Raw genomic sequence first — 24613 nt, 5'->3', positions numbered from 1 at the left:
GGCCTTCCTTCCATTCTGAAGTCTGTAACTCAGAGTGCAGGCGGCATGCCCCAGCGCTGGGCTCGCCCTGGCCTCCACCTTTGCTGTGAAAGCCCAACCCAGGACATGTGCACTCTGAGTTTTACTTATCTCTCTGACCAGCCTATATTTCTAAGTGAAGCTTTTGCCAATTCCTTGGGCACTATCAGTTACTCCAGGCTTGTAAAAGATCTTTAACAATGGAGAAACACTTAAAGCCTTAATAATGGCCCACATCAATTTTTCCCCCTTGTCAGCAGGATTCGAGAATGGAACCTCACCAGAGATCAATGCAAGCCTCCCTGGGCCCTCCACCAATCCTTTCTTACAACTGTGACCTTGACGTTGATGTGTAGTTATTTAATATTCATCCAAAGCATTCATACATTTGGCCCTTTACAGTAAATAGAAGTGTGCTGGAGAAATGGCAGTTATGGATCAGGAAGTGAAAAATGTCAGGTTTGCACCGATGGGTAATTCCTCCCTCTGGAAAGCTTTTGCAATGCTGAAGATGCTAACAGTTTAATATATTATCAGGAGCAATATTTTCTCCTTTGAATCCAGTATATGCCTTAAATAAATTAAACTACATGGTCAATAGTCTCTGCCATTCATTGCATTACTGGATATTTCTTTTGCTCTTTGCCAGCGTAGTACCATACAAATCAGGATTATTAATGCTAACAGAATCGCTGAATTTTTAGAATTGGAATGATCCTCGGAGATCAGCACAGCCCAGTCCTCTATAATTCAAATGCCGAAGCTGACGCTCTAAGAGGTGACATGACTTGCTTGGGTCCCACAACTGGCTAGGGGGATGGTGAAGTTGAAAGCTGAGGTCTTTTCACCCCACTGCACATTCCCTGCGTCATTTTTACCTCTGATAAGATAAAATCAAAGGTCTCTTTTTCCTGAATACTATAGGAAAGATTCTCTTAATGGAGCAGACAGTATTGGTCTCTGTCTTCACATTAAAGTGGGTAGCCCCTGAGCATGGCCTCCTTGGAACTGGAAGCACAGACCCCGAGTTTGCCAGGACCTTCTGTCTGGGTTCCTGGCACAGTCGATGGGAAAGCCAGATAGTTGTGCTGAATGTGGTTCCCCAGCCCCCAGACCTTTCAGCAACTTCTATTTTAAAAAGGGAGAGAGATTTTCTAAAATTTCAAATCCATTCTCCTCTGAGGTTTTACTCAAGGGTGACCCTTTCCTCCCAGCTATTTAAAGTTATTAATGTTAAGAACTAATGCATTGGTTCTTAGCAAGAAGTCATGGACCAGAATCTAAATATAATCTATATAACCAGGCCCCAACCCCCGAAATTCTGATTTAATAGATGTGGGGAAAGACCTGGGCAGGTGTATTTTGGAAAAAAGCATGGTGGGTGATTCTGATGTTCACTCAGTTTGAGAGTCACTGGACTAATGTGACTTAACTAAAAAGATAATCTGGGATTAACATACTAAATGAAGTTTTCTGCATTGATGTCAGCTTGAACATGAGGAAGACCTGCACTTAGGCTAAAGCTGATGGTATCTCCATTTTTACCCAAACCTGCTGTTGGATGTGAAATCCATTATCTTGTAACTGTATGCATTGATGGCTGAAAGAGATACCACGAGGATGTGGTGGCCTGATTGCTTGGCAGTCATCTGGCCTGTTAAAAAATTTATGTGTCTTTTACCGCCCCCTAGTGGATATTTGAGAAATATAACTGGGACAACCCCCGACTCCCCACATTCAAAATTCTGTCTCTTCTTAGCAGTAAGACATTCTATTAAGATTTTAAAATTGTCTTAAAGAAGCACCACTAAAAAGCTGTGGTACTGTAAAGATAAGATTATACTCTGGGATGAACTCATCTCTAAAATGCCAGGGTTAGCCAAGGTCACATTCAATTTTCATACTCTGTCTTAACTATTTTCAAGGGTCCTCCCTACTACACAGATTGGCCCACCTGTTTAAATTTTCTCAGCCTATATAAACTTTTAAAATTTGGGTAAACATGAATATGAAATTCTGGAAATATATGCCATAAAAATCAGTAATTTTTATATTCCTCATTGCGCTTTTTTTGTATTTTCTAAACTTTCTGTTAGAAAAAAAAAATAGCAATTGCAGGCAGCAGTGAGTGCCTCTAAATATAAAGATTTTCATAAGGAATAGCTTTTGGTGAACAGATAGTTGTACCTCCTTGTTCATAGCAGCATTGCTCACAATAGTCAAAGGTGGGAACAACCCAGGTGCCCATCAGCAAAAGAAGGATTTAAAAAAATATGGTGTGCGCACACGATGGAATATTATTCAGCCATAAAAAGGAAGGAAATTCTGACATCTGCTACAACATGGATGAACCTGGAGGACACTATGTCAAGTGAAGTAATAAGCCAGACATAAAAGGACAAATACTGTATGCTTCCACTTATGAGGTACCCAGAGTAGTCAAATTCATAAAGACAGAAAGTAGAATGATGGTCGCCAGAGACTGGGGGAGGGAGTTAGTGTTTGATGGGTAGAGTTTCAGTTCAGGAAGATGAAAAAGTTCTGGAGATGGATGGTGGTGATGGTTGGACAACAATGTGACTGTACTTAATGTCACTGAACTGGACACTTAAAAATGATTAAGACGGTAGTTTTATGTTATGCATATTTTCCCACAATTTTTATAAAGTTGAAAATTTTTTAAATTAAAAAATAGAAAAGAAATAGCTTTTGGTATAATAGAAAGACTACTGAAGCGAAAGACAGAAAATCTAGCTCCTACTCCCACTTCAGTCAGGTGACCTTGGGAGAGTGACCTTGAAAGAGTCACTTGACCTCCTGGCCTCTGTTGTACTCACCTATAAAATAAAGAGGTCACACTAAGGTTCCTGGCTTCTGCCAGCACACAGGTTCTAACAATGATTTATCTTGACATCACCACAGTTGAAGGCTGTGTTATAAACATGTAAGTGACATTTATCGGCGGAGAGTTCATACTGAGCTGCTGTGAGCAGCACATCGGGATAATCTACCAGAGCGGATCTGGATGGGAGATTTACGATGCACTTGAGGAAGTTGGCTGGGCATCTGGGGGAAGCAAGCTAAAATATTTTGAGAGAGAAATTCAGCAACAGGAATACCAAGCCATAAAGCACTATTAGCAGTGAGGGGCAGGTAGGAGGACGATTTCTTAAGAAACTGTATCTGCAATACCCGGGAAGTCAAAGCCAGTTAGAGTAGTCCTCTATCACTCGGGTGGATGTATGTTCAATCTTAGCAACCCAGACCCTTCATGGCACAGGCACAGGCAGATCTTAAGCAAAAACAAGCCTCTGGGGAGACAAACATGTCACAAAGCACATGCTGGACAGGGTGCAGGGACCAGCCCTTTCCCCTTCCAGCTTCAGAAGACCGAGCCTCACACTCAGGGCAAATCCCTACTCCCAGCATTCAGGCAATTCCTGAGTCAGTTGAAAATTAGGCTGCCCAGGGCCAGACTGTGAGGTAGGCAGTTGAGGCAAAGAGGAAGATCTGAGCAGGAAGACGCTGCCACATGGGTTTTATGAAGGCAGGAGAGAGTGGCGTGTGTCTGGGAAACTGCAAAGAGCCCCGATGGCTAGAGAGCAGAGAGTGGGTGGAGCGGGGAGTGTACTGAAATCTGACTGCTGAGACCTGCCGGGCCAGATCACTGCAACAACAATCACATCAGCCCAAACCCACCGGGCACGTATTCGGGGTCAGGTACTGTTGGAAGCACTTCACACGCACTGTCTCATTCAATCCTCAACAGTCCTATTTTACAGACGAGGAAATGGGGACCCAGGAATGTTAAAAAATCTGCCAAAGGTACACAGCCAGCAGGACTGGAGTCAGGATCTGAGCGCAGGCGGCAGGTTCCAGAACCCACGTCTAGAATGAATGAGGGGTAAGTGAGGAAGGGGAATGGAAGACCAAACTTGGGCATGAGAGAGGGCCATTCCCTGAATATCATTTTGGAAAGTTTGGACAATGTCCTGAAGTGATGAGGAGTCTGTGAAGGTTTTGAGGAGAGAGCAACATAATTAGCCATGTATTTAGAAATATTATTCTGGCTGCTGCGTAGAAAACAGTTTGGGGGTAGGGTATGTGGTCAGGGACAGAGGGGAAATGCCTGAGCCGAGGCTCGCAGTGGGATTAGGGAAAGGAGGCTGGTTGGAGGAATATTTTGGAGGTAAGATCGACAGGACTGGGTGACTAGGTGAGGGAGACAGGAGCATGTGGGACAACTTCCGAATGTCTAGGTGGATGATGTTATATTCACAGGGCATGTAAGAGGAGTGAGAGGGGTTTAGGGCAGTGGTCGGCAAACCGCGGCTCGCGAGCCACATGCGGCTCTTTGGCCCCTTGAGTGTTCTAACACCACTTCTTCAAAATAGACTCGCCCAAGCCGAAAACCGACTTCTGCGCATGGGCCACGAAGTTTCAATTGCACTGTACGTACGCGCCCGCATGTGGTATTTTGTGGAAGAGCCACACTCAAGGGGCCAAAGAGCCGCATGTGGCTCGCGAGCCGCAGTTTGCCGACTACTGGAGGGGATGCCGGGAAGAGGTTGAGCTAGATAGAGGGACCTAGAGGGCACCCAGCTGGGGAGGTTCTATAATTGTCTGGAAATGTGGGCCGGGAGCTTGGGGGAGAGATCCGGGTCCTCCGGTCCGCAGATGATGGCTAAAGCTTCTACAGTGAGCCAGGCTGGCACTGCCCGCATCCACTGCCACCCACCCCTGGGTCCCTGTTTGCCATCGGGCGATGGGAGCCTGCCGGCTGGGGAAAGGAACCAAGAGGTGGTCAGTGCACCTCATAGCGACTGGTCAAGTGGTCATTCTGGTCGTTCTGCTGTTATGGTCACTGGGCTTTTATTATATAGGATATTTAAATACATTATGAAAGCTAAGAATATGGGTGCTGAAGCTAGACTCCCTCCAGTGCTAGAGAGCCCAGCCCTATTGCCACTTAGTAGCTACATAACCCTCAACAATTTCCTTACCTCTCCGGCCTCAGTTTGTGAACCTGGAAAATGAGAGTAATGGTAATGCCTCTGCCATAGGGTTAGTATAAGGATTAAAAAAGGCAAAGAATGTGAAGTGCCGGGGCTAACAAATGGTAGGCTATTATTATTGATTGTGATGACGTCTCTCCCATTTGAGGATGTGCTCGCTGAGGATGAAGACCAGGTCTTATTTTACTGCTATTCCCAGTATATAGCAGAGTGAGTGCGTAATAAATGTTTTCCAAAATGAAGTGATAAGAAAGCTAGATTGCCATAGCATTTATGAACCCAGAAACATTAATTAACATATATCTAGTTGATAGATTGCCAGGTAAACTAACTTCTTCTATAGAAACAAAAGTATTTTAAAGATAAGAAAGCGGAAAGGGAAAACTAACACCCGTGGAACACATCTCCTGCCTTATGTGCTATGCAGCCACCATCCAGGGAATCCTCACAACAGCCCTGCAAGAAAGGGTGGAGTCCCAGGGTCAAGGTCACACAGCCAACGGGCAGTAAAGTTTTAATGAAACCAAGTTGATCAGAGTCAAAAGTCTGTGATCTTTCCATGACAACTATGTTCTTTGGGAAAACTCAAAGCAGTTGAGGTGTAGGAACTTCTGTTTAATACAGTAAGAAGGGAAATCACTGTGGGAATACAAAGTTATAGCCAAGCCAACCTGCTCATCTTGCCTGAGTTGGGGCCAGCAGGGTAAGAAGAGAGACTCCACACAGCCACAGAGCTAGTTGCCTATATCTCTACATCTAGCCAGGAAGGAATTATCACACACACACACACACACACACACACACACACACACACACACACACTTTATAAACAAAGAAACGGAAGACGTGACCAAGGCCACACAACTAGTGGCAGAGCCAGAACTACAGCATAAAATTTCCAGATTTCCAACCCCAGGTTCTTTCTACCATAACTGATGGGCACATCTGAAGTGGTCTTTCAGGTAAGACCTTAGGAATAAGCACTCTCTCCTCGTTCTCAATACAATATCGCGTGCGTTTGGTATTACAATAAATTTCAGTGCTTTTCAGAGCTGTCACCTTATTTAATGATCAAATCTCCATTCTAGGAAGAATGAGGACCTTGAGGTCCAAAGAATAAAGTAAGAAGCCTGCAGTCCCCCGGCCAGAAGTCCTGGGCCCAAGGTGCCCTTTCCTTTGAAGGTGCTCTCAAATTTACCTGGGAGGTGACAGCATCACGAGGCAGCTTGGGGAAGCTGGCCCTTCTGATCATGACAACCAAATAGCAAAGAGGAGCCACTCTGCACACTTTGCCCAAATCCAGGTGTTGTCAAGGCAATGCAATGGATCCCACTTTCAGTCAATAGCAACTTTACGTGGCCATAATCTACCCATCATTAGTGAACAATCAAAGCCCCACTCTAGAACACACCTGGGACAATAAATCCTGCTTAACAGGAAGGAACCAGTTGTGAGACTGTCCACGTTCCTTTCAGCTCCCCCCATAACACCTGAACCTTTATTGCTGGAGCCACATGAGGGGAGTGAGAACCCAAGGACAGCTGATTCACCGGCCAGGCCAGTCAGCCCTGCCTGGCCTGTCCCACCCTCCCCCTCTCCCCCTGAGTTTCCCTAGCACAGGGGCTCAGACCAGGCCTGCTGGGCCTGAAGCTACTTCCTAAGGGCCCTGGGGCATCCCTGAACATGGGGGCCCCTAGGCTGCTGCTCCCCTTCACCTTCACTGGGGCCACGTATCTGAGTGTCCGTGGGGAGCAGCAGAATGCAGGGCATGGGCTTTGGAGACAGACCTGGGTTCAAATTTCAGATCGGCTGCCTCCTAGCAGCAGGGCCCTGGCTGAGCTACCTGACCTGTGTTCAGTGTCCTCTCCCATCACAGGAAGAACAGTGCCCAGCTCCCATGCTGCTGTAAGGATAAAATAATGCCTCGCATTTGGACTTAGCACAGCACTACTGTTGTTATCAGTTCATTCTACTGGATCACTCTGCCTTGGTTTCCTGATCATCCTCCAGATTCTCTACTGAGGCTCATCTCAGACCAGCTTGGCTCCCTGGTGACTGGGCCTGTCTCAGCTGTTTCCTGGTCCCCTTGGATGGCAGCCTTTCTCTACTCCTTTGGGCCATAGAGGTTTGGGCAGAGTCCACAGCCTGGTTTGCCGCCCTGGCCTCACAGGCCTCACTCCCTTCCTTTCTTCCCCACAGTCTCCTACTGAGGTCCCAGAAGGCATCGCGCTGATTCCATCCGAACACAACACTCGATTGCTGAGTAAGCTCCCCTTCCAGCTAAAATCGTTTTTCCGATACTGAGGCTTTCCTGCTAATGAACTGGCGAAATAATCTTTAGCTCACCTCAAATGTATATGACTCCATTATAATCAAATCCCTAGCTTTCCTCCTTCCCAGCACCAGAGTCCCTCATATGCCTCTTACATTCTTGCCATACTTTACACACTGCACTTTAACAACTATGAGAATATCCGTGTCCTACTTTGCAACACTCACACCGGGCATCTTCCCTCCCAATGCCCTTCCACCCACTGCAGGAATGACGAGTGCCAGGCACTGGGCCAGGCCTGTCACCATGTACACAGGAGATCTAATCTACAAGATAAGTAACAGCATTTTCATTTTGGGATTTTGTAACTAGAGGTTTCCCTCTACTGCATGGAAACCCGCAAGCCAAGACACCAATCTACTCGAGAACCAGGCTGGGCAGCCAAGTGCCTGCCGGGGACCAGACAGTCATTAGCCTGATCGTTTACATCAGGAGAGTAAGGTCAGGGTCTCCACAAGCACTGGATTCCAGCCGCTGGTTTAAATGTCAGGGAGAAGCGGGAAGGTGTTGACATGGGAGGAATTACTCCGACATGCCTTTGATCACCGATGCTCTGTGGTGTTCTAAATGAGCGCACTGGTTGGCAGCCAAGCTGGGCGAGTTTTACAAAGAAACTCCTCCTGTGCCATGGAAGGCCAGCTCTGTACGCCACTTTTCCTTAAACAAACACTGCGGGTCCCCCCACCCCCCTTCACTTCAATGGGAGCAGGTGACCACGGAACGGGAATTTGGGCTCAGCTCTCCATGGGCTCACAGGGAATGTCAGCCCAGCAGTCCCTTCCTAACTTCTGGCCATCACTTAACTTCAGAGTCACCTGTGAGAAAACTTCCCGGTTTCCTTAATAAATCTGAGAGGGAGTGGAGGACATCTCTCCATGTGGGAACAGGCTCCGCTGTCTCTTCCCCCAAATCCACTTCCCTTGGGGGATATCTCACTAGTCACTGACCCCCTTCAGTGCTCGGAACCAAGCATGGGCTCCAACACTTTCCTTAGTTCCTCACAACCAGATGTAAAGCTTTAAAAAGCCTTTATCAATGACCTGAGGGGAACAGAAGGGAGATAAACAGAGGAGAGACTGCAACTACATAGTTTTGTTTAGAGACTCTGATCTCAGCGTGCCAGGGCTCTTCAGTGTGCCCCCAGGCGGTGGCAGGAAGTGTCTTCCAGGCCCTAGGAGCCATCAGGTCCCGGGAGGCTCGGCTCTGAGACCTCGCCTATGACCCATAAAGGCAGGGCAGCTGTGCTACAACTCAACAGGACAGCATTTCAGGATATCAGGATACAATCCCATAAACTAACAGTCACAGAGAGATGTGCACAAAAAATAGTAGGGTATTTGTTACCCTACAGCAACACTAACCTCATCCATGTAAAACATGGGATTACAATAAAGCTCTCTGGCCCAGCATTTCCAGCCATGCATGCCCAGGGAACACTTGTAAAACTGTAATGCACCTGGAGAACACCGACAGGAGCTCACCTACATTCTCATTAATAATGTGGACTGATTATCATTTCCATGTATAAGACATGGTGACACGGTGACATCAGTCAATGGTGACATTAGTCAATATGTATTATAACACTAAATATACAACAATTAATCTGAGGGACCATTTACTCTTTTGCCCTCACCTTGAATCCAAATAGGATTGATCTCCTTGTTAGTGGTTCGCCCGGATACTTTTTAAAGCATTCCCGGTTATCTAACAAAGGGGGAGTCCACACACAGCAGAGATAAGTCTGAGTGCTTTTACTCTGATAAACCTTTTTATCGCGAGCTGTAAGCGCTTCCTAAATATCTAGAAGTTGCTTTAAACGTGTCACACTGGGGGGAGGAAAGGGGCAAGAGAAAGAAACAGCCATTCATTGAGCATCGTGGTGGGTGGTCTACAGCGATCTTATTTAATACTCATCCCATGAGCGTCTGCCAACAGCCCATGAGGCAGAGTCCTTGTTGAGTTTTACAGAGGAGGAACCAGCTATTTTTAAAGATGATCATGTACAGGCTGGAGCCTGGTCACCCAGGGGGAATGGCCTGGATGGTTTCTCAGGTCCTTTCCAATCCCTAACATTTGTTTATTCTCTGGTCTCTAGGCCTCAGGAGTATCTCTGACTTGCTGTGTGACTGGGCCAAGCCTCTTTCCTTCTCTGTGTCTCAGTTTCCTCATCTATACAATGGAGGGATTTCTCTGCTTAGGACTTCCAGGACTCTCTCTAGAAGCTCTCTGGAGAACAAGGGTTATGACAAGACTGCCTACAGGATAGCACTGTGCTATGAGAGGTCACGACCTTGTTCCCCTGTGGGGACGCCCACCCTGTGTGCAGTGAGACCGAGGCTGCCTCCCTCTCTAGGCAGGGACACAGAGCGGGGTCAATCCTCATTCTCAAAGTAAGGTGGAAATCAGGGAAACCTGCAGTGTTGGACACAAATCTGGAAAGTGTTAGAAATTAAACGCCTTTAAGCCATTACAGGTATTTGTGTTTCTTAAAGGAAGAGAAAAATGTTCCTGCTCCACAGAGATCAATCAGTGTTTCTCAGTGAGACCAATACTGCCACCTAGGGAGGGTTTTGGAAATTTTGGGGAGTGCTTTTGGTTGTCCCAGTGAATGGAGAGTATTACTGGCATTTGATGGGCAGGGGCCTGAATGCCAGACTGCCACGCACTGGGCAGCCCCGCCACACCTTCATAAAGTGAAAGACCTATTTATGTATACATAGAGACAGCCTAGACCCCCTATCCACTGTCACATGTAAACAAAAAGAATTTCCCACATGATTTAAGTTGAGCACCACCATTTTCCAGGAGTGCAACAACCATGTAAATACAGGGAAAATTATACTTCACCTCCCCCGCCCTGGAATTTTATCGAATATTTCAGAAGCACTGCGTCACTAAAGGCACATGGCTTATGCTATCTGAGTTACCCACGTAACACAATGTGATTATATGTAAAGAACAGTTTAAAATGCCAAATATAAAGCCTCCTAATATTTAAATCAAAAAAGGGGGGATAGTAGAAGAATATCATGTAAGGAAAAATATCCTGTAAGTAAATTACATCTAGAAAATTTGTACTTTAGATAATTAATTGTAATGCTAAAAGCAAGACACCCATGAAAAACATACATGGTGTCAAAACAAGCCAGAGAAAAATCATTTGGGCAAAAAATGAAAAAGGATCCCAAGTCAAATTTATAGGAAATATTCCTTTATTAACTTTTGGTCGAGAATATGTTTGTATATTTTCAGAAAACAACTCTGAGACCATGTGGATTCCGGCAACAGAGAGGAATCGACAGGACTACTCCAGCCATGAAGACAGAAGAGAAGCAGTCCAGAGATGGAAGATGCTGACATCGCCTTGCCATACTAGCAGTCAACAGCTGTGCGTCACTGCAGGTTGCCCAGGACCAAACCAGAGAGGGTCGGACCTGCATTACCACCATTTGTCCACCATCCAGAACTGAAATATCATTGCTGACATGTGCACATAAGGAACTGTTTGACATTGAAATTGGGTCTCAAAAGAACTGTTGGCCCAGAAAGAAACTCAAAATAAATAAATAAATAAGTAAAATGCCAAATATTTAGCCCAGCCAGTGTGCTCAGTGGCTGAGCATCAACCTATGAACCAGGAGGTCATGGTTCAATTCCCAGTCAGGGCACATGCCCAGGTTGCAGGCTTGATCCCCAGTTGGGGGTGTGCAGGAGGCAGCCAATCATTGTCTCTCTCTCTCATCATTGATGTTTCTATCTCTCTCTCTCCCTCTCCCCTCTTCTCTGAAATCAATAAAAATATATTTTAAAAAAGAAAAAAGCCAAATATTTAAAAATATCATATTTATGATATCATGTATAATATATAGACATATGAGAAAGAATATGAATAATGTTTAATCAAATTGTCCTACTTTCCTTAAATCCAAACTCATTCATTACAGTTAGATGCAAGCATCAGGCCACTTAATTACATATTCTTATGTAACTGTGCCCCCAGAGCAGTTACTTATTGAAATGTATAAAATTTTGTTATAAAGAACTTTTTCTTATTTTTCTTTTTTAAACAACATTTAGGTGTTGTTGTCTTTTAAAAAAATATGTGTGAAGGTTGATTATATTTCATTCATGATGGTGAAGAGAATGTCCCAAAATATGTTTATAAAAGGGGAGGGCATTGGAATGACACCCCTATAGCAGTGAGCACCCACAGCACCAGCACAAAAACACTAGGGCTTCTTGGAAATTTGGCTGATTCCCAGGCTGGTGCAGGGAAAACACGACAAAGCCTGGGGCCTCTTGTCGTGGCAGAACAGAGCGCTCGGAGAGTAACAGGGGCTGCTGAGAGGACACCAGGCTCCACTGGACAAATCGAGGAGCATTTGAGCTTCAAAATAAATAAAAGAGGATTATAACACATCCAATAACATAAGAATCCACGAGTCCACACTAATGTGCATGCATATTCACATAGATAAATAAATTAAAAGGCAAAGTTCTTCCTTGCAGTAGAAACTCAACTAACAAATGCAGAAGGAATGGTGGTTAATCACCATTTGGCAACCATCACAATAATAACTGATTTAGGCAAGAATCATTAACCGAGGTTAAAACTAGAGGTAAAAGTTTGAGGAATAGCAGGATATTACATAGTCTTAAATATCTTCCCTCAAGATACTTAATCATTAGAAAGAGGGAAATGGCAACTCCTCCATGGAAATCTGGCAGACACGACCTTAACCAAATGATTAAAGTTAACGTCACCAGTAATGAGACATGTTGCCAGCATGTGCCCCCAGAGATGATACCTCTGAGAAAAACAGCTTCTGTGCTATTCAATGCCAAAAATGTATATCCTGAACCTAACGAGGAAACCCCAGACAAACCCAAATTGAGGGGCAGTCTGCTAAATACCCTGTGCTCATCAAAAATACCTCTGGCATGAAAACGAAAAAAGACTGAGAAATTCTTCCAGGTTAAAGGAGACTAAAGGGGCAATTGTCAAAATCTGAATAAATTCTGAATATGATTAAATTAGAAAATAGTATTGGTCGATGTTCATTTCATGATTTCAATAATTACACTGTGGCTATAAAAGAAAATACTCTTTTATTTAGGAAATATGCACGGTATGCTTATGAGTAAAAGGGCATCATGTATGCAAATTACTCTCAAAATGGAGAGGGGGGATCGCAAATGTAGCAAAATGTTAACATTTGGGGTTGAGTGAAGGGTGTGCAGAAAACTTTATTATTCTTACAATTTTTCAGTAAGTCTGAAATTATGACAAAATGAAAAGTTAAAAGAAAATGGAAGAGAGCCATTAGTTCCAAAAGAATAGAAAAGCACTTATTAGATCTATTCTAACCAAACAAGTCCTTTTATCCTACTCTTCTAAGCCTTCTAGAAAATGTATGGGGTTAATTTCAGGAGGAGGCAAGGAGGAAGTCAGTGGAAGTTTGGGTGAGAGGGAAGGACAAGAGAATCATTCATTAATGAGGCCAGAGAATTCAATTACAGCATCTTTCTAAATCCAAATCTCGACTTCGCGTCACCTTTCATTAGCACTCCTCCAAGAAGCCATTACACAGAAAAGAAGTTGAACAAGAAACAGAGTAGGAGAGGCTTCTTCATTTCTTTGGAAATGAGGAAAGAAGGTACAGGCAGAGCAATTTTCATAATTTCCCTTTGAAATAGGCACTGATCTATCTCAAGATTGGTTCCACTATTTTCTTATAGAAAATTAGGCATCTCTACTCAAGTGACTAAGGCGACATCATGAAAAACTTTTGCAAAATGAAATGAAAGGACAAAAATTGAAGGGTGAAAGATGACCTTTTCTTCGCTTTAGAAAGCAGGGTTTTCTTGACCTTTAAAACAGTCTCCCAGAAAAATGTTTACCTCTTTCACTTTTTCACAGCTTGCCTTTCTTTAGAGGGGAGTGGGGGACATGTTAAAGCACCAGCCCTTTAATGATAGTACTTACCTCAAAATTCCTCATACAAAATCAGGACTGCAAAGCAGCAAGATTATAATAGTTGTCATTTAAAGTACTAAATGTATTTGGGACCAAATTGAAATGTAGAAATTAAACAATAGAGTTTCTACTTTTAAAAGTATTATTGTACTAGTCTGCTTGTGGGGGGAGGGGGAACCTTAACAGGAAAATGTTTAAGCCAAGCTTGATGCCATTCAGTCAAAGAGAAGTCTTAGCTCTTTTCCCTCCTAAATGACCTATCATCAAATAATGAGATGACTAGTCTCAAGATTAGATTTTTATTAAAAATTAAAATAAGGCCATTTCTAATAAGCCAGAAATACCCATAATACTTTGTGTAAACAGTCTTAGCACTAGCTTAAATTTCCATCAAAGACCACAAAACTTCTTTCCATATTATTCATTTCACACACATATGCCTGAGTATCCCCTGTGCTGGGCAGGGGAGATGGAAATGACTCTCCAAGCTCCCTGGGAGCCCCCAGTTTCACAGGGACAGAAGATAAGTAAATGTCCATTCACTGAGGGGATAGAGTATGATTTTCATAGCATCCCTGTGGTGTTACAGGTTTTGAGGAAACTGAGGCTCAGGATAATTAAGTAACTTATCCAGGTACACACTTTAAAAGTGATGAAGGAAGGATTTTAACCTAGGTCTTAATGACCCGAGCCCTTGCCTCACTATCTCTCAACCAGAAGCACTGCCACAAAATAGCATGTTGGGGGTCCTATAATTGAGGGAGAGTCCAGAAGGGGTCCCAGAGGAACTGTCCATGGGTCTGGGCGGCAGGAGAGTGGGAGGTGGAGTGGGAGAGGGGGTATCAGAAAAGGCCTTCATAGATTTGGTGGCATCAACTCTGACACAGGGAAGCTCAGAAAGCTTGTCGGGTGGACAAACACAGGAAGGTTGTCCCTGGCAGGAGAGACAGACAGAGGTACAAGAACTTGGGCAGATATGAATCTTTCTGAAAGGGCTTTAGAGGGAACCAACAGGAAGGATGTCTTGGCTTAGCCAATATTTGCTGGCCTCAGCCAACCACCCCATAGGGCTCGGACGGAATGTGCAGATACAGCTTCAGTGACCCTCCTGGGAGGGTGAGGTGGAGGTGAGGAGCCAGCCGGCCCCCGTGGAGTTCCAGAAGCAGCTGCAGGGCAGCCTTCACCATCAGCGCTTCCCTATGCCCAGGACTGCACTGACCCAGCATTTGCAAGATGATGATTGATTACATAAGGCCCTTTGTGCTCCAACTAAAACCTTGGCAACAGAAATTTGTGAAGAACTTTAACTCCAGCAGAGAGTTTTATGGAAGTCCAGGAAAGCCAAACTCACAGAATCAAAAGGTTAGAAGTGGAAGGAACCTTAGTGATGTTCTGCAATCTTTTCTTCTTGTAGAGGAAGCACTGAAGCCTGGAAATGGGGGTGTAGATGACTTGGCCAGGGTCCCATACCCAGCTAAGAGGTGGCAGCAGGATATGACACCAACAAAAGCCAAAATCAACAAGCAGGATGACATCAAACTGAAAAGCTTCTGCACAGCAAAACAAACTATAAACAAAACGAAGAGTCAATCTACAGAATGGGAGAAGATATTTGCAAACCATATATCTGGTAAGGGATTAATATCCAAATTATGTAAGGAACTCATACAATTTAATAGCAAATAACAATAATAATTTCATTTAAAAATGGGCAGTGGGCCTTAGCCGGTTTGGCTCACTGGATAGAGTGTCGGCCTGGGGACTTAAGGGTCCCAGGTTCAATTCCGATCAAGGGCATGTACCTTGGTTGCTGACACATCCCCAGTAGGGGGTATGCAGGTGGCAGCTGATTGATGCTTCTCTCTCATCCATGATTCTAACTCTCTATCCCTCTCCTTTTCTCTCTGTAAAAAATCAATAAAATATATTTTTTTAAAAATGGGCAGTGGGCCCGAACAGAGAAGATATACAAATGGCCAACAGGTAAGTGAAAAGATGCTCAATATCACCAATCATCAGGGAAATGCAAATCAAAACCACAATGAGATGTCACCTCCTACTTACTGGTATGAATGTAAATTGGTACAGTCACTATGTAAAACAATATAGATCTTTCTCAAAAAATTTAAAACTAGAACTGCCATATGATCCAGAATCCCACTTCTGGGTAAGGAAATGGAATCACTATGTCTAAGAGGTATCTGCATTCTCAGATTCATGCAGCATTGTTCACCATAACCAACACATGGAAACAACCTAAGTGCCCATCAACAGATGAATAGATAAAGAAAATATCTCTATCTCTCTCTCTCTCTCAGAATATTATTGAGCCATAAAAAAGGAAGTCCTGCCATTTGCTTTTTTAAATATAATTTTTATTCATTTCAGAGAGGAAGAGAGAGAGAAAAAAATCAATGATCAGCTATCTCCTGTTGGGGATCAAGCCCAAAACCTGGGCATGCGCCCCGATTGGGAATCAAACCCTGACCTCCTGGTTCATAGGTCAATGTTCAACCACTGAGCCACACTGGCCAGGCAATCCTGCCATTTGCAACACATGGCAAACTCATAGAAACAGAGAGTGGAATTGTGGTTGTCAGGGATGAGGGATGAGGGATGAGGGATGAGGGATGAGGGAAATGGGGAGATATTGGACAAAGGGTACAAACTCCCAGTTATAAGATAAATAGTTCTGGGAATCTAATACATAGCATGGTGACTATAGTTCACAATACTGGTTTATATACTTGAAAGTTACTAAGAAAGTAGATCTTGAATGTTCTCACCACAAAAATATTGTAATTATGTGAGATGATGAATGTGTTCACTAACCTTACTATGATGATCATTTTGCTATATATGTGTGCATCTAATCATCATGATGTAAAAATATACAATATTATGTCTCAATTATATCTCAATAAAACTGGGGGGTGGGGAGAAAGGAGGTAGAACCAGAAGTGGAGCAGGCCTCCTGACCCTGGTTCAGTGTTTCATTTCACATTAAATGATTGCATAGGGCAAAGATACATTGAACCTGTACCCCTACCACTTGGCACTTAGTAGGTCTCAGGAAATGTTTGAACTGTACTGAGTCAGGGGTCTGAGTGCACTAGCTGTTGTAGAGTCATGTGTAACCATGAGCAAGAACCCTTGATTCTGAACCTCTGTCTTCTCACCTGTAAATTGGGGATAATGATAATTCCCCAAATTGAGGGAGAATAACAGGCCATGCATATAAAAAGCACACAGTGAACTGCGAAGCACCACACAGATGCCAGTGTCACTCGGGCTAATTAAAAGGATGTCCTAATGAGTAGGACCTAAGCATGCTTTTCCAGAGATGAGCACCATCTTGAGTTTCGGATGATATTTTTCCAGTAAACAAATTGAGCTGTTAAGCAAGGGACACAAGAACAGCATGATATATCTAAGCAGGCGGTGAAGTTCTATTTTTGGCAACAAAGGCAATAAAACTTGAAGCAGCCAGGGAGGTGAAACCATGGCTCCTACAGCGTCTCTGCCAGCAGCTTTGAATCATCTGCCTGCTTCTGACAGCTGGAATCCCCTCACTTCTGTTTTGTCTTCTACTAGTTATGCACCAGAACTCTGGCCTCCCAGGCTGCCAGGCTGCATAAGCAGAAGGCATTCTGGTCTCCCTGATGGCTCCCAAGCCTGCTGCCCATGTGCAGAACTCTGTGTGGGGTAGAGTTTGGGCATCATTGGGAAAGGTCAGCAGCCCAACAACCATCTCACTGGATGGCATTACTTTGTTAAGTTCCTCATGGCCCAGGTGTGGCCCACACCCTTTTAAAGTGACAGGTTGGGTCAGGCTAATACCCTTGGCCTTGGAGAAGCTAACTTTTGATGGCTAAACTCACAAGAGAAATTATTTTAAACCATACATATTAATTTGCAATTCAATTTGGCAAATATACTTGACTTCCCACTACAGCCAGGCACCGTGACAAGCTCTAGGGATACAATGATGAGTAAGACTGATCCAGTCACTCGCTGTCCTCGTGGAACTTAGAGCAGGAGAGAAAGATAACTAAACATGTAGTCACTAAACAGTGTGATAAACATGAGTGCAGTGTACATTGAAGAAAGAAACCCAAAATGCCTCCCAGTGGGGAGGGACAGAGTAGGCTTTATAGAGAAAGTAAAAGATAAGCAGGGGTCTGAAAAATTAGCAAAATTTGTCAGGTGACAGAAGGCAGCTATGGAGTTGGGAGAGGGGCAGGAAGGATAATGATCAGTGCTCCAGGCAAAAGGAGAGGCGTGTGCAAGAGGCATGTACTTAAAGCAGTTCAATATGGAAGGATCCAGAGGAAGAGGTGGGAAACTGGATGCTGAGGCTGCAGAGGTGGGCAGCGGCTCTGCAAGGCATGTGTAGGAGTTTAAACTTCACCCTGTAGGTGAACTTCAACTATCGGGTGCCCTGAAGGTCAGTCAGATCAGCATGCTATCCAAATGAAGGAAAATTATGCAAATAAGCAACTCACCAGAAGTTTATTTGATAAACGTGGGATGAGGACAAGGAACATATGCTTCATATTGCAGCTTTTCTTTCTGCCTGGACTCTGACCCACTTATAAGTAAGTCCACATTTTCCTAGTTCTAAAGCCAGTGGAGAACATTGTTCCCTGGGGGTTTTGCAAATAATGTGCTTCATTCAGCCTCGAGGAGCTGAATCAATCAAAGCTAACTAAGGAGGGTAACTGGAGAGGACAGTGGAAGGACACCATGCTCACTGGTTCCCTCCAAGAAACTTGAAAGCATTATTGAGCAGCTTTTTGGCTTTATTCACTGAAAAATTCTTCTGCGAAATACAAACTCCTTCACCATAATAAATACTGTTTTGATAACAAAACTGTACTTTTCTCAAATACCCAGATGGGAGACCATATGCAAAATAAACTCCAAGGAATTTTTTTATTGGCCATCTGCTAAAATTGGAAAGGAAGCCTGCATCCTCCTCTAATTTTCACAGAAATTTCCACTGAGAATCCTACTTGCTTCCCGCTGGTGCCACCTGCTGATCATATTTGGGAACCAGTTTTGCAAATGGTTATAGCAGAGGAGTGAGGATCTTCCCCTTTCTTTAATGAAGCAAATTTAATCCTAATTAATGTCAGAAATAAAATACTCACAGTGTCAGTTTTTAGAATGTTTCACAGCTACTCAGACCTCTTCCTGTTGCTACCAAGAATCACAAAGCAAAGCCCACATACGCTCTGAGAGCTCACTGCCATGGCCCTGACAAGACAGTTTACCCTCATAATTAAATGCACCATTTCTAATGATTCCTTCAGTTTAGCTTTACCAGTCAAAATGTAAATGCACAACCCTTTAATACTGTAATTCCACTTTGAGATGTCCACCTGAAGGAAATGCTGGCACAGGTGTAGAAAAATATAAATCTGAGAGAATGCCCAACAGCATTACTTATTAAACTAAGGAATTTGAGAGCCACCTAAATGTCCATCAATAGAGAAGTAATTTTTAAAGTTATGGTGCATTCATACAATTGATTACTATATAGTGCTGACATGGAAAGATGCCTAAAACATATTCAGTGGGGAAAAGAGCTAAAAAAGAGAATGTATGGTAAAATCCCATTTTTAAAGAAAAAAAGCCATGTGTGTTACAGTGCATATTTGTTTATAAATAGGAAATAGCTGAAAAAATATACACTAAAGTGTCCAGTAATTTCTGAGGAGTGGGAATATTTTTCCACTTTTTACATTATACATCCCTATATTTGAATTCTTAAACTGAATGTATAATTTTGTATTAAAACAAAGGTGATATTAAAATTAGAATGCCACATGTATTCTTTTTTAATTCAGATTTGCAGCTAATGAAGCATTTCATCATCAAATACTCACTGGATGCTCACAATCACTCCGAGGTTATAATCATTTCCCCATTTAACAGTTGGAGAAATGGGGCTGAGAGGAGAAGAGACTTACTTGAGATCCCATGAGAAATAAGTGATGGTACCAGGGCTTTCCAGTGAGTTACTATGATAGGGTTTTCATAGTCTTGTTCTGCATGTGCCAGACCCTGAATCAGCAGATTCTAGATTATTGTGCTTTAAGAGACAAAGAATTCCTCCTTTATATTAGGGAACTAACCATTCTAAGTACCTTCAGCATTAATCAAATGGACTGTGACACTTGAGAGTTTAGAATGCTAAAACAGAAAGAGATGGAGCAATTGCCACCCCCCACACCCCCATTTTACCGAAGATAAAGAGTCTATCTGAATGGCTAAACTCAGAAAGCTGACAGTTAAGCAACAAGCACTTGCTCAGCTTCCCATCTTTCCCACTAAACCTCCTCCTCCTCTGGGGCTTCCCATCTTGGCAACTGCATCCCCACCAGATTCCTGAAAACATCAACTGTACCTCCTCTGCATACCCCTCTCTGATCTGTCTCCAAGACCTATAGATTCCTCCTTCGAAATATCCCTCACATCTGTCCTTCCCTACATAAGATATAATGTCTTAATACAACCCTCAGCATCTCTTTTGCCTTTATAACACTATGTGGGGATTCTAGCCAGGACAATAAGGCAAGAAAAATAAATAAAGGTCTGATTGGAAAGCAAGACATAAAACCATCCGATTCTCAGAGAACATGAGAGTCTATATAGAAAATCCCATCAAACCTTCAAAATAAGCTACTGGAATTATTAGGAGAGTTTAGCAAGGTTGTAGGATTCAAGATTAACAAATAAAAATCAATTATATTTCTATATACTCACAATGAATAATGAGAAGTTGAAGTTTAAAACCAAAAGGTTGCTCACGTGTCAAAATTTGAAATACTTAGGGATAAATTTAACATAAGATATGAAAGAGCTGTACATTAAAAACAAAAACAAAAATCACTGTTCAAAGAGATTAAAGAAGACCCCTGGGTTCCAGTGAAGATGGCAGTGTAGGTAATGTGATACTCAAATCCTCCCACAACTATATCAAAATTACAACTAAACTACAGAAAACTCATCATTCAGAACCATCTGAAATCTAGCTAAACAGAACTCCTATAACTAAGGATATGAAGAAGAAGCCACACTGGCAGGAGGGGTGGAGAAACCAATGTGCTGGTCCTATACCCACATGTGGCAGATAAAAATCAGGAGGTATATCTCTTTGTAATTATTAAGTACTTTTACCAATTAAATGCAATGAGGGATCATGGAGTGGATCCTGTACCAGAAAAAGGACCTTAGTAGGAAAGTAGGAAAAACTCAAATAAGGTGTATAGATAGTTTACTAATATTATACCAATGCTAATGTCTAAGTTTTAGTACTTGTATAATATATTAATAATAAGGGAAACTAGATGAAAGGTATATGTGAACTCTCTACTACACATTTGCAACTTTTTTGTAAGTCCAAAATTATTTAAAAACATTTACAAAACTGAAGGTATTTCCAAACAAACAAAAGCTGAGAGAATTTGTCATCAGCAGACCTGCATTACAAGAAATATGTTAAAGAATATTCTTTAAGTTGAAGGAAAATAATACCAGATGGAATCCCGGAGCTAGACAAAGGGATGAAGAATTCTGAAAATGTAAATGTATGGGTGAGTATAAAAGACAAATATACTCAATTTCTTTATAAGATAACTAGAGGCGTGGTGCAAGAAATTCGTGCACAGGTGGGATCTCTAGACCTGGCAGGTGATCAGGGCCTATTGGGGCTGTCTCGGCCAGTCCCGATTGGGGCCAGGCCTGCTGGGGCCTGAGGGCCTGCCAGCTGGGGCCTGCTGGACAGGGCCTGCAGGACAGGGGGAGGGATCAAAGGAGGTTTGCTGGCCGTGGGAGGTTGGCTATGGGAGTACACTGACCACCATGGGGCAGCTCCTGCATTGAACGTCCGCCCCCTGGTGTTCAGTGCATGTCATAGCGACTAGTTGACCGGTCATTCTGGTCATTCCAGTCATTTGGTCATAACAGTCCCTTAGGCTTTTATATATATAGATTGACTTTACAAAGAAAAAATAATAATGTATTATGAGGTTTATAACACAGAAGTAAAATATATGACAATAGCACAAAGGAAGAGTGGAAGTAGAAATATAATGTTGTAAGGTGTTTATATTTTACTTGAAGTAGGAAATACTTAAAGGTAAATGTGAGAAGTTAAAGATGCGTTATAAACCCTAGATTCTAGGGGCAGGACAAAAACAAAAACACTTTTAAAAGAAGTATAACTCAGAAGCTTAAAGAGAAGATAAAACAAAACACTAAAAATATTCAATTAATCCAAACATATAGTATAAATAGAAAAGAAATAGCAAGATGGCATACTTGAATCCAACCATATTGGTGATTAGATTAAGTATGAATGGGCTAAACACACCAATTAAAGGGCAGGGTTGTTAAACTGGATAAAATACCATACCCCAATAACACATTGTCAAAAAGACGCACTCTTTAAAAAATGTAGACAGGTTAACAGTAAAAGACTGGTAAAAGATATACCATGAAAATTCTAAGCCAAAGAAAGCCAGAGGTGCTATATTAATATCAAGTAGACTTCAGGAAAGGAAAGTTACCTTATAAAAGAGTCAAATCATCAAACTAAGAACAGAATTTTAAAATATGTAAAGCAAAAACTGACATAATTAAAATGAGGAGACAGTCCACAATGAGAGTTGGAAACTTCAACATACTCTCTCAATGACTGACAGAACAAGTAGGCAATTAATAAGTAAGGGTCACGTGAACAGTACCAAGTACCAATTTGACCTAATTTACATTTGTAGGATGCTATCCCAACAACTCCAGAGTATATTTTATTTTTAAATGCACATGAAACATTCACCAATATAGACAATATATGGATCATAAGACAACTTTCAATGAAGTTAAAATGAGCAAGGTAATACCGAATATACACTCTTATGTCAACAATTAAATTAGAAATCAATAAGAAAAGTTTTGGTAAAATTCCAAATTATTTAGAAGTTAAACAACACATTTCTAAATAACCCAGGGATCAAATAAATCTTAGAGGAAATTATATAACATTTTAAACTTAATGGTAATGAAAATGTAACATACAAAGATTTCTGAGATGTATTTAAAGCAGTGCTTAGAGGAAAACTTATTGCTTTAATGTTTAAAATCAATGGACTTAGGTTCCTCTTTAAAATAGCTTTTTATTTTAACTTTAAACAATAAAGAGTTAAAATTTAAAAAATAATAATAGCTTTTTATTTTAGAAAGAAGAGATGAGTAAACCCAAAAGAAGTAGAGAGAAATAATAAAAATTAGAAATTGATGATAGAGAAAATGGACAAACAAGAGAGAAAATAATAAAATCATAAATTGGTTCTTTGAAAAGAGCAACAATAGTAATAAGCCTTTAGCTAGACTGATCATAAAAAAAAGCAAACACAAATTACTAATCTCAGCAATGAAATAGGGGAGGATCACTACATATCTCATAGACGTTAAAAAATAATAAGGAAATACTATTTTTTAAAATGTTATGTCAATTTAGATAAAATGGACTAGTCCCTTGAAAGAAAAATTACCTATATGTATTTTTAAAAATAAAAAAACATATTCCCAGAAAGAAAGCTCCATGCCCAAATACCTCCAATAATGAATTCCATCAAACTTAGAAGAAATGATACTAGTATTATATAAAATTTTCAAGAAATAGAAGAAACATTTGCCAAATCACTTAATGAAGATTGCCTGATACCAAACCAAACAAAGACATCAAATGCCAGCATTTCTCATGAACAAAGACACAGAAAATCCTAACAAAATATAGCAGTATATAAAAACAATAATATATTAGAACCAAGTAGGTCTTGTATCAGGTTAGTTTAACTTTTAAAAAATTAATCAGAGTGATTCATCATATTACCAAAATAAAGAAAAAAACCATATCATCTTCACAGATACATAAAGGCATTGACAAAATTAAGCACCCATTCATGATGAAAACTTTCTGTAAACTACAGAACACATCGTCATCAAGTTAACAAAGGGCATCTATGAACAATCTCTAGTTAATATTAACATCATATGTAACAGTGAAAGGCTGTATGCTTCCCCCAAAGACTGGGAACAAGGCAAGGATGTCCACTCCAATCACTTCTGTTCAACATTGTATAGAGGTCCTAGCCCAGGGCAGTTTAACAAGAAAAAAAAAAAAAAAGGCATATAGATTGCAAAGGAAGAAATAACATTCGTTCACAGATGAATTAATTTTATACATAGAAAATCCTAATCTACAAAAAGGGACTTCTAGAATTAATTAGGGAATCAAGCAAGGTCATATGATACAGTTCAAAATTAAAAAGCTAATTGGATGTTTATAACTAGCAACAAACAACTGGAAAATGAAATTCAAAACTATCATTTACAATTAACATAAAAAATAAAAACTTGTAGGGAAAACTATAAAACATTGTTGAGATAAATTAAGGAAGATACAAATAAAGGAAGGGGGAATGGGAAGAGAGTAGCCAAAGAACTTGTATGCATATATGTATAACCCATGGACAGACAATAGATTGGTGAAGGCCTGGGGAGGGAGTGGGAAATAGGTACAGGGGACAGAGTGTCTACCTGCAGACTGAAGGGTCCTGGGTTCAATTCTGGTCAAGGGCATATGTCCAGGTTTCAGGCTTGATCCCAGCAGGGGGCATGCAGGAGGCAGCAGAACAATGATTCTCTCTCATCATTGATGTTTCTATCTCTTTCTCCCTCTCCCTTCCTCTCTAAAATTAATAAAAATATATTTAAATTTAAAAAAAAATAAAAAGTCATGTATCTAACTCAGCACTGTTAATATATCCACTGACTCCAAACTGAGCTATAGATTCAAAGTCCTAGCAGGCTTCTTTGTAGAAATGGGACAAACTGATTATAAAATTGATCCAGAGATGCAAAAGACCAAAAGTAGCCAAAACAATTCTGAAGATAAACCAAGTGGGAAGACTGGCACTACCTGATAAAGCCATAGCTTTCTTAGCTAAAAGTAAACACACAGATGAATGGAACAAAGTAGAGTCCAGAAACGGACTAAAACATATATGGCCATTTGGCTTTCAACTAAATATTTCATGCTCAAACATACTGCTTCAATATGGAATGGGTGATTTGAATACTGATTCTGGAACAAATTGACACTTAAAAGGTTCCTCCCGCCCCTCAGTTTGTCAGACCTACTCCCACGCCTTGAAGCGGAGCCTGATCTCCCACATTTCATACCCTGGGACCACACCT

The 24613-nt window shown here is 41.7% G+C and overlaps 1 protein-coding gene and 1 long non-coding RNA gene across 3 annotated transcripts in view; one reads left to right on the top strand and one right to left on the bottom strand.

The window, feature by feature from the left end:
- Nucleotides 1-10951, top strand: part of LOC129151683 (uncharacterized) — a 29633-nt gene extending 18682 nt beyond the window's left edge. Inside the window, exons 3-4 of one of the 2 annotated variants that reach the window (XR_008558330.1) lie at nt 7233-7296; nt 10621-10951. This is a non-coding gene — a long non-coding RNA (uncharacterized LOC129151683). Of the gene's footprint in view, nt 1-7232; nt 7297-9463; nt 9837-10620 lie in introns of those variants that run through there. The other variant, XR_008558331.1, reaches the window with a different exon arrangement.
- The window catches only part of TTLL11 (tubulin tyrosine ligase like 11), a 183152-nt gene that overhangs the window by 114901 nt on the left and 43638 nt on the right, over nt 1-24613 (bottom strand). The gene's annotated exons all lie outside the window — the stretch shown is intronic.

The sequence above is a fragment of the Eptesicus fuscus genome, chromosome 15 (assembly GCF_027574615.1).
Source record: "Eptesicus fuscus isolate TK198812 chromosome 15, DD_ASM_mEF_20220401, whole genome shotgun sequence".
Taxonomy (NCBI): Eukaryota; Metazoa; Chordata; class Mammalia; order Chiroptera; family Vespertilionidae; genus Eptesicus; species Eptesicus fuscus.
This window is presented reverse-complemented; position numbering and strand designations above follow the sequence as displayed.